The sequence below is a fragment of the Dioscorea cayenensis genome, chromosome 7 (genome assembly GCF_009730915.1).
Source record: "Dioscorea cayenensis subsp. rotundata cultivar TDr96_F1 chromosome 7, TDr96_F1_v2_PseudoChromosome.rev07_lg8_w22 25.fasta, whole genome shotgun sequence".
Lineage (NCBI taxonomy): Eukaryota > Viridiplantae > Streptophyta > Magnoliopsida > Dioscoreales > Dioscoreaceae > Dioscorea > Dioscorea cayenensis.
Window position 1 is genome coordinate 11,004,614 of NC_052477.1, and position 10,659 is coordinate 11,015,272.

The window sequence follows — 10,659 nt, forward strand, 5'->3', positions numbered from 1 at the left end:
CATATTTGTTTTTATAAATTTCAATATAGTTTCTTGAATAAATTAAAATAATTGAAAAAAATTTGGTGTTGAAATAATTTCATAACGATACTAATTCTAAATAACAACAAAGCGTTTCTTATGTTTTTTTAATTGCCACTTAAAAAATATTTAAAATTTTTTCACTAACACTTCAAACATGATTAAACATTAACACTTCAAACATGATTCCAATGAGAAAGTTTTTTGAACTAATTAATTTTCTTGATATTTTTTATTTACCTCTAGAATATATAATAATCAATTAATTATATTTGTCTATGTAACTAAATTATTTTGTAAACATAATAATTCATTTTATAATTAAATCATATATTATTTTGATTTTTTTCTATTGATTAAATACTTTTTAAAAGAATTTTAAAAATTATTTAATCAAGGGATAAATGTAATTTTAAAATATTACGATAATATTTTTTTCAATATGTACTGATATCGAAGATTAATGTAATTTTTAAAATTATTAAAATATTTTTTTAATATGTACTGATATCAAAGAACAAATTTTAAACTTTGGATATGGTGAACATGAATAAATAATAAATTGAAAAAAACTTTTATTTTTAACGGCAAAACATAAATCACATGTCCTTATCCATAATTAATGACATATTAATTTTGTTTTATAATCACAATATAGTTTCTCGAACAAATTTAAATATTTAAAAAAACTCAGTGTTGAAATAATTTCATAATGATACTAATTATAAATAACAACAAAGTTTTCCTTATTTTTTTAATTTGCCACTTAAAAAATGTTTAAATTTTTTCACTAACACTTCTAACATGATTAAACATTAACACTTCAAACATGATTCAAGTGAGAAAATTTTTTGAACTAATTAATTTTCATGAATATTTTTTTTTAACATCAAGAATATATATCGTAATCAATTAATTATACGTGTCTATGTAACTAAATTATTTTGTAAACATAACAATTCATTGTATTATTAAATCACATATAACTTTGTTTTTTTAATTAAATAATTTTTAACAAAATTTTAAAACGATTTTATTAAATCATATATATTGTTAAATAATTTGTCTTGAGAAATACATGCTATGAAATGTCTCCATGACGCTGGTCTCCAATCCCAACCTCGACGCCGGCACCTTCACAATCAGGTGCTTTGTCAGTATTTCCTCACACCCTCCTCCCAAACCACTCGCTGTCTCCGCCTTTACTACCTCCACCGCCCCTTCATCTCCTTTGCCAACCAAACCCTCTTTTCCGACTCCATCTGCACGGTTAGCTCGCCCTCTTGACGGACGCTACCCTCGCTCTCAGCTCCCTCACCTACTGCATTCTCTCCTCCGACCTTGCCTCCTCACATGTCCACCAAATCCTTGACGCCTGCACCATTCATGGCACCATCACCAAATCCTTGACGTCTGCATCCTTCATGGCACCATCACCACTACGCCTGCACGCTTCAATGCTTTTTATAATTTATTTTAAAATTACAAAATTATTTTCATTATTTATAAAACCTTAGAATTTCTCAGATTTGTTTATAATTTTGATTGTGTTTAAAAAATATATTTCTTTCATATTTTCAAATTATTAATCATTTTTTTGCATTAATAAAAACTAATTATCTTTTACCAAATTAAATAATATTTTTGTTTTATAATGTGTACTGATATCAAAGATAAATGTAATTTTAAAAATAAATTTTTTTTTTGAATTTCATAATGATTAAAAACAAATTTTCAAATTTGGATATGTTGAATGAATAAACAATAAATAGAAAAAAAAACTTTTATTTTTAATGCCAAAACATAAATCATCCACAATTAATCACATATTAATTTTATTTTAACAAAGCTTTTTTTATTTTTTTTAATTGCCACTTAAAAATGTTTTAAATTTGTCACTGATACTTCTAACATGATTAAACATTCACACTTCAAACATGATTCAATAAGAAAAGTTTTTTGAATTGATTGATTTTCATGAGTATTTTTTATTTACCTCAAGAATATATAGTAATCAATTAAATATATTTGTCAATGTAACTAAATTATTTTGTAAACATAATAATTCATTTTATTATTAAATCATATATAATTTTGTTTGTTTATTGATTAAATAATTTTTAAAACAAATTCAAAAAGTTATTTAAGCAAAGATAAAATGTAATTTTAAAAATATTAAAATAACATTTTTTTTTTTTACAAATTTCAATATAGTTTCTCGAATAAATTAAAATAATTGAAAAAAACTTGGTGTTGAAATAATTTCATAATGATACTAATTCTAAATAACAACAAAGCGTTTCTTATTTTTTTTTTAATTGTCTTTTAAAAAATGTTTAAAATTTTTTCACTAACACTTCAAACATGATTAAACATTAACACTTCAAACATGATTCCAATGAGAATGTTTTTTGAACTAATTAATTTTCTTGATATTTTATATTTACATCTAGAATATATAGTAATTAATTAATTATATTTGTCTATGTAACTAAATTATTTTGTAAAAAAAGTAATTCATTTTATAATTAATTGATTTTTTTATTGATTAAATAATTATTAAAATAATTTTAAAAATTATTTAATCAAAGATAAATGTAATTTAAAATATTACAATAATATTTTTTTTCAATATGGACTGATGTTAAAGATTAATGTAATTTTAAAATTATTAAAATATTTTTTTTAATATGTACTGATACCAAAGAACAAATTTTAAAATTTAGATATGGTGAATATGAATAAATAATAAATAAAAAAACTTTTATTTTTAACGGAAAAAAATATATCACATGTCCTTATTCACAATTAATGACATATTAATTTTATTTTATAATCTCAATATAGTTTCTCGAATAAATTAAAATATTTTAAAAAAACTCCGTGTTGAAATAATTTCATAATGATACTAATTCTAAATAACAACAAAGTTTTCCTTATTTTTTTAATTGCCACTTAAAAAATGTTTAAAGTTTTTCACTAACACTTCTAACATGATTAAACATTAACACTTCAAACATGATTCAAGTGTTAAAATTTTTTGAACTAATTAATTTTCATGAATATTTTTTTGACCTCAAGAATATATATCGTAATCAATTAATTATATTTGTCAATGTAACTAAATTATTTTTTAAACATAACAATTTATTGTATTATTAAATAATATATAATTTTTTAATTAAATAATTTTTAACAAAATTTTAAAACGATTTTATTAAATCATATATATTGTTAAATAATTTGTCTTCAGAAAGACACGCTATGAAATGTCTCCATGACTTTCCAAACTCTTGCTTTAATTTTTTTTAGGGTTGCTGTAAAGAATGGTATTTTTTTTCCATTAAAAATCAACAAGTACAATGAATGTGCCATTATATTTTTTTAAAAGCTTGAAATTAATTCATATTAATTGAATATAGTTTATCTTTACATGCTTCATAAAGAATAAATTTATCAAAAATAAATTAGAAGTCACGAATATTAGGGACAACTTCAACGATAATAGTTTAAAATGATATAGACATGGCTTGAGATGACCAATAGATGTCGTCATTAAAGATGATTTTAAAAATTATTTAATCAAAGATAAATTTAATTTTAAAAATTTTACAATAATATTTTTTAATGTGTATTGATATCAAAGATAAATGTAATTTTAAAAATATTAAAATATTTTTTATTTAATAATAATTAAAAACAAATTTTCAAATTTGAATATGGTGAACATGTATAAATAATAAATAGAAAAAAAAATTTATTTTTAATGCCAAAAAATAAATCACATGTCCTTGTCCAGAATTACTGACATATTAATTTTATTTTATAATCTCAATATAGTTTCTCGATTAAATTAAAATATTTTAAAAAAACTCAGTGTTGAAATAATTTCATAATGATACTAATTATAAATAGCAAAAAAGTTCCTTATTTTTTTTAATTGCCACTTAAAAAATGATTAAATTTTTCACTAACACTTCTAACATGATTAAACATTAACACTTCAAACATGATTTAAGTGTGAAAGTTTTTTGAACTAATTAATTTTCATTAATATTTTTTATTTACCTCAACAATATATATCGTAATCAATTAATTATATTTGTCTATGTAAGTAAATTATATTGTAAACATAATAATTCATTGTATTATTAAATCATATATAATTTTGAAATTCTTATTGATTAAATAATTTTTTAAACAATTTTAAAATAATTTTATTAAATCATATATATTATTAAATAATTTGTCTTGAGAAAGACACGATATGAAATGTCTCCATGCCTTTTCATATTCTAGCTTTATTTTTTTTAGGGTTGCTGTAAAGAATGATATTTTTCTGAAATCCCGCCTTTAGACTCTACTTTAAGGGGTAAGCCAATAATAGAGCTTTCGTGGACCGAAAAACATAGATAGTCGTGCAGTCCTACACAAAGATTCTCCTTTATTTGTTATTTTTTCCATGTGAAGCCGATTCTTTCCTCAATGCAAATAAAGATTTGCTTTCAAATCAGTTGGTTTTACACTACTTTTATTTAATGCATGCACTATTAACCATATCCAAACAAATTTAACCAAATGCAGTATGCTAACAATCAATGATTATGCATTGATAAAAGTTGTTAGGGTGCTAAAAAAGTCAAAACATGTATGAATTATTCAGCATGCAATTAAACCCGTGAGAAAACAATTTACTTTTTTATTTAACAATATTTTTATAACAATTAAAATCATTCTATATATATACATAGAAACAAAATTCTCATTGCAACTAACTTCAACAATAGCCAGGCATGTGTAGATTTTTTTTAGTTAATTTTTTTTATAATATCTGATTATATATATTTTTAAATATTCTATATAGTTTAGACATTAACAATAGCTATGTATATGTATATATAAGTATGTGTTGATTTTTGTTAGTTTTAAATTTTGCATTTATAATATCTGATTATTTATATATTTTTTATATTCTATATAGTTCAGACGTTAACAATAAGCTATATATATATAATGTTTTAGTTAGCTTTTATTTTTTTTAAAAAAAACTGAAGTTTATACTTGGAAATATTTTAAGAATAATTTGTTATTTTAAAAAGAGCGTAAAAGTAAACATATTATTTTTTTATACATAAAAAAAATCTTCTATTTTATTATCCTTAGTTTTTTATTAATATTTGTTTATAATAATATGATAATTGAATTTATTTGCAGGTAAATTTTTTAAAAATTGAAAAATCAAGAAGTTATAGTTGTTGCCCCGCAATCTAAAAGTAATTAGGGCTGTTCAAAAAAACCGGTTAAACTCAGTAAACCGGACCGGACCGGTTTTTGAACCACCGTCCGGCTCCAACGGCTTTCATTATTAACCCGGTCCGGTCCGATTTTTGAAAAGCGGTTCCCAGACGGTCCGAGTCCGTTCCGCTGGAATCGTAGTCCAAACCGGACGGACCGGTTTGCCCTGCATGAGTTATTTTTTACCTTAAACTCTCTCTCATATATATATATATGTAAATTTTCTATTGCTAATGAAGTCGATTGTTTGTTTTTAACTCTATATATTAAATGACCACTCTATTAATTTAATTTTTAATTCATAAAAACCGGACCGAACCGGATTGGAACAAATTGGTTGAAAAATGACTCAAACTGATCGGACCGGTCCAAAACGGTTTGGACCGGTCCGGGTTTTCCTCAGTATTTGGTCCCGGCCCGGCTCCAATAATAAAGAAACCGTTTAACCGGTCCGGTCCGGTTTTGGTCCGTGCACAGCCCTAAAATTAATGTTGAAGGAAATACTTGAAAAATTAAAGTTACTCCCAGCAAGTTATGAATGTGAGAAAAGTGAGTTAGATCATGGACCAAGTTTTGTAGCGAAGGTGAAATTTGAAGACAAACTTGGAAAACATGAGAAATCTGGATTTAAGGCGTATTTAAAAAAAATTAGAAAATGTAACAGCTTTGCGGGCTATAAGACATCTTCAGAATATATATAATATTTCCATTAAAGATGTTAGTGAAAGGGAATTATATGGACTTAAATATGAAATTTAGGATTTAAAAGATGCTAATGAGAATTTGGCTGCCAAATTTTCTAAACTTACTGATGAGCTGTAGGAGTTGAAGATTAATATGAAAAAAGATACTTCCGAACAATCGGAGAGCAATGAAGATTTAGTTATGAATTATCCTAAAAAAGATCACTTGCAATTTGTGACTTTCCTCTTGATTTTTTTAAAGAATTGTCTTCATGTGTTAAATAAAAATAAAAAACTTTTTCTCCTCTCTTTCAATTAATGTTCTCCATATATATATATATATACACACACACATACATAATGATTTAAAAAAATGATGATATTAATTATCACTATTAAAATAAAGAACCTTATTGATAATAATACTATATAATTAATTATAATAATAAAAATAACTGATTAACAACATTTTATAAGTAAAATAAATTTATTAAACATTAAATTTTTTTTAACATATAAATATTAATAGTATAAAATCATATTAATAAATATTATAAAGTAGTTTGTATAAAATATATGCATATCATAAATTTATTATATTACTATCAAATATACTATTTATATATTTTTATTAATATTCATACTCTGATTAGGTTTTATATACTCTTCATAGCGTATAACTATATAACATTTTAAAATAATATTATATTATAATCACAAATTTAGCAATATTAATATTTATTGATAATATTATATAGTAATGATTTATAATATAATTAAATATTATATAATATTTTATATAGTTTTTAAAATAATGCAAACATTTTTAATATAATATTCATATATTATATATTATTAAGAGTATGTATACTTGTATGACTTTAACATATTAATAAAATCATTATAAGCTTTTATTCTCTACTGATTTATTTTTTTATAAGAATGGACAAACTCTCAATGCATGGTAGATAACATCAATTTCAACAAGAGAAGATGTGGGATGACACTCAGTTATAATTATTAAAGTAAACAATATATTCTTCTAACACGTGACGAAATTGATATGGCTATCAACAACCAAGTCATGACCACTCATGAACTCTAATGCTTTTGAGGACAACAAGAAAGCAGTCTACACAACATGGCCACCTCTCAACAACAAGACATTAAGAAAAGTTGTCAGTACATAGGGAAAGATGCAGTTGATGCGAATATCGTGGGCTCAAGGTCTAACACAGCAGACCATATCAGTCCGATAATAGAATGTTATGCTGTGCGCGATTCATTTCTTTAAAGCTTAATCTAGATTTTTTTAAATAGGTTTTTTAAAATTTATTTTATATATTAGTATAATTTATATATTTTATTTAATAAAAAAAATGTTATGAATGAGAAATTAACCATCGAAGGTGAGATTAAAATATTATCCATCAAATCCAATCAAACATGGCTTAGTTATTACATGAGATGATATTAAAATATAGTTAAACAAATAATTTCATATAACTAATTTTATAAAAAAATAAAAAATATTTTTGTTTTATTTATTAATAGCAAATAGCATTAGATATTGGAATTTTATGGAAATCAGCTTGCAGGTAGCTTTTGTCACATCTCATTACCCATGTCTCATTAGTCAATTATGGCTCAGCAAATATTTTCTTATATTTAATTGAAATAAATAATCAATAAAATGATTTTTTTTACAAAAAGGTTTTTTTTCATATAACAAGTAAAAGCTTGGTAACTTTTGTCACATCTCATTGCCCATGTCTCATTTGGTAATTATGGCTCAGCAAATATTTACGTATATTTAATTACTTTGAAGACACAATTGTATCATTTTAAAGAGATTTTGGTATTAGATGATATTTGTATGTGCTTTTAAATTTTTATATCGAAATGTCATGTTCTATATTCTTTTCTTTACTCTTACTATTTCTTTTAAAGGTTTACTCCACTTAAATAAATAATTAGTTATATGCATGTATAAATCAATATAAATTATAATCATCCATTAGAAAATAAAAGATTCGATGGAGGAGATAATGAAAATTCAATATATTAAATTAATTAATGCAAATAATATATATACAAATATATTTAATAAATGTATTGCACCAATATTTGAAGACGCAGAGAATGACTTATGTATTTACTTTTAAGCTTTGAAAATACATGGCAAAAAAATTATATATTATGCGAAGGTCTCTTAACCATCCCATTGAAAATAAAGTTAAAAAAAAATGAAAAAGAAAGCTAAAACTTTAAAAAATGTATAATATAATTAGATTACATTCATAATGTAAACTATAACAATTAGTTCAATTAATTTGAATTTTTAAATACTAAAAAAATATAACAATATAAAACATTAACATACATGCATAAAGCCACTCTCTTACTTTCCCTGTCTCTATATATTATAATAATTTCATTTTTTTTATTGCACGATGATTTGAGTTTATCCAGTAACAGAAGAACTAAAATTTTCCTTTAAAAGTAATATATATATTTATAAATTAAGAATAATAATATATTTATTTATGATTGCTTATAATTAATATATATATTTTTTGTTGAACTCTTATTAATATATAAATAAATGCTACAGATTTTAAAAAAATTACAAATAACGAGAAGATAACTCGCATGCTTTGCTACAACTTCCCATCTTTTCACATGTTCATTATTTAAAATACACACACACACACATATTGCTTTCTTCTAATGTTTAATGTGTGCCATTCTACAATATGCAGATCTCTTAGTAGCTTATGATTGAAGGCAAGTTTGTTTCTTTGATTTGTTAAAACTATTATTCTAATCTTCATCATAGTAAATTTTTTTTATTCATTTTTTTATGTTCATTGCAGTGTTATAATAGAAACAAATAGACGGTGTGAAAAAAATGGACAAAGAGAAAGAGTACAAGTTTGTAAGTTCAAGAGGATTTGCGTTTTTTGTGGTAGTAGCCAAGGGAATAAGTGGAGTTATTGGGATGCTACAAATGATCTCGCCAAAGAACTGGTTTAACTTTTTTTTCTTTTAGTTTTTTTTTGCATTACTCTTTCTTTCCTTTTTTTTAATACGTTCTTCATTTTGAAAATAAGTTAATGAATTAAGGTTTTTAAAATGATTTTAACAAATGTTGTTGTTTCAGGTGTTGAAAAATATTGATTTAGTGTATGGAGGAGGGAGTGTTGGATTAATGGGTTTGATTTCTCAAGCTGTCTTTAATGGTGGAAACCATGTTCTTGGGTATTATTTATTTTTTTAAAGAATAATTATTTTAAGTTCATTCATTTAATGAAAATCTTCTGATGGCATTACTCAAATCTTTTATTCATCTATTCAGTGTGATTCCTAAGACTCTAATGGTTAAAGAGGTATGATTTTTTTTTTATTAACAAATCACAAACAAAACAATACAAAATCCTTATAAGTAAAAACTCAAAACTCAAATATCAAAGACTAAATTTTTTACTATTTTTTTCTATGTTTTTTTTTCAGATAACTGGTGTCACTATGGTAGAAGTGAAGGTAGTTGCAAACATGCACCAAAGGAAAGCAGAGATGGCAAGGAAACTCTGATCCTTTCATTGCTTTGCCAGGTAGAATTGTATAACCTACATTTTCTATCACTCAATATTGCATACAAACTACTTATTTTCTCTCTATATTTTATATTAAGTGGATGTTAATAGTTTCCACTCAAACTTCCAAATAATAAAAGAATTGAATAAATCATACTTTCATCATTTGTATTACTTAAAATACATATATATATATATATATATATATATATATATTTCAATATATAATATATAATTCCATTAGAACTTGTTGATGATTTTAATTAAACATTGAACTATCATTGAGAAATGAAATATATTAATATTTGTTAGCTACTTTCCATTTTTTATGAGTCTTTTATGAAAATAATTTTATTAATCATTATATTTAATTTCTTGAAGTAAGTAATTGAAAATACATACCCTTATTTTTGTTTATATTACAATGCAGGAGGTTATGGTACTCTTGAGGAACTTTTTGAAGTGAGCACATGGGCACAAATAGACATACATAACAAGCCGGTAATTTGATTTTAATTCTACATATACATAATTTAAATTGTGAAAAGAAAAATCAATAACTTATCCTTTGTTTCAGATTGGAATGTTTAATGTTGACGGCTACTATGACTCACTACTTTCATTCATTGATAAAGGTGTACAGGAAGGTTTCATTAAACCAAATGGGCTCCATATCATCATCTCTGCTTCAAATGCTAAGGAACTTATTAAGAAACTCAAGGTAGTGTTTACAAGATTTTGAATAATATTTACTAAATGCTAGTTTTATTTTAAATTATTTTTCATTATATATATATATATATATATATATATTTATTACAGGAATATTCTCCATGTCATATTCTCCATGTCATGATGAAGTTGTAAATATTATGGATAATTCTTTTGAGTCTTTAATCAAATGGGAATCTGAGTAGGCTGGATATTTTCTGATCAACAAAATTTCCACTTATATAGATATCAAGAACAATATTATGCATAATTCTTTTGCGTCTTTAATCAAAATAGCGTTATGAACAATGTTTTGGATCTTAATTGCATAAATCTAGCAATACGTAACTTCC

The 10,659-nt window shown here is 23.6% G+C and overlaps 1 pseudogene; it reads left to right on the forward strand.

Annotated features, from left to right (window-relative positions):
• Positions 1 to 1,117: 1,117 nt before the first annotated feature.
• LOC120265073 lies at positions 1,118 to 10,462 on the forward strand (annotated as a pseudogene).
• The last annotated feature ends 197 nt before the right edge of the window (positions 10,463 to 10,659 follow it).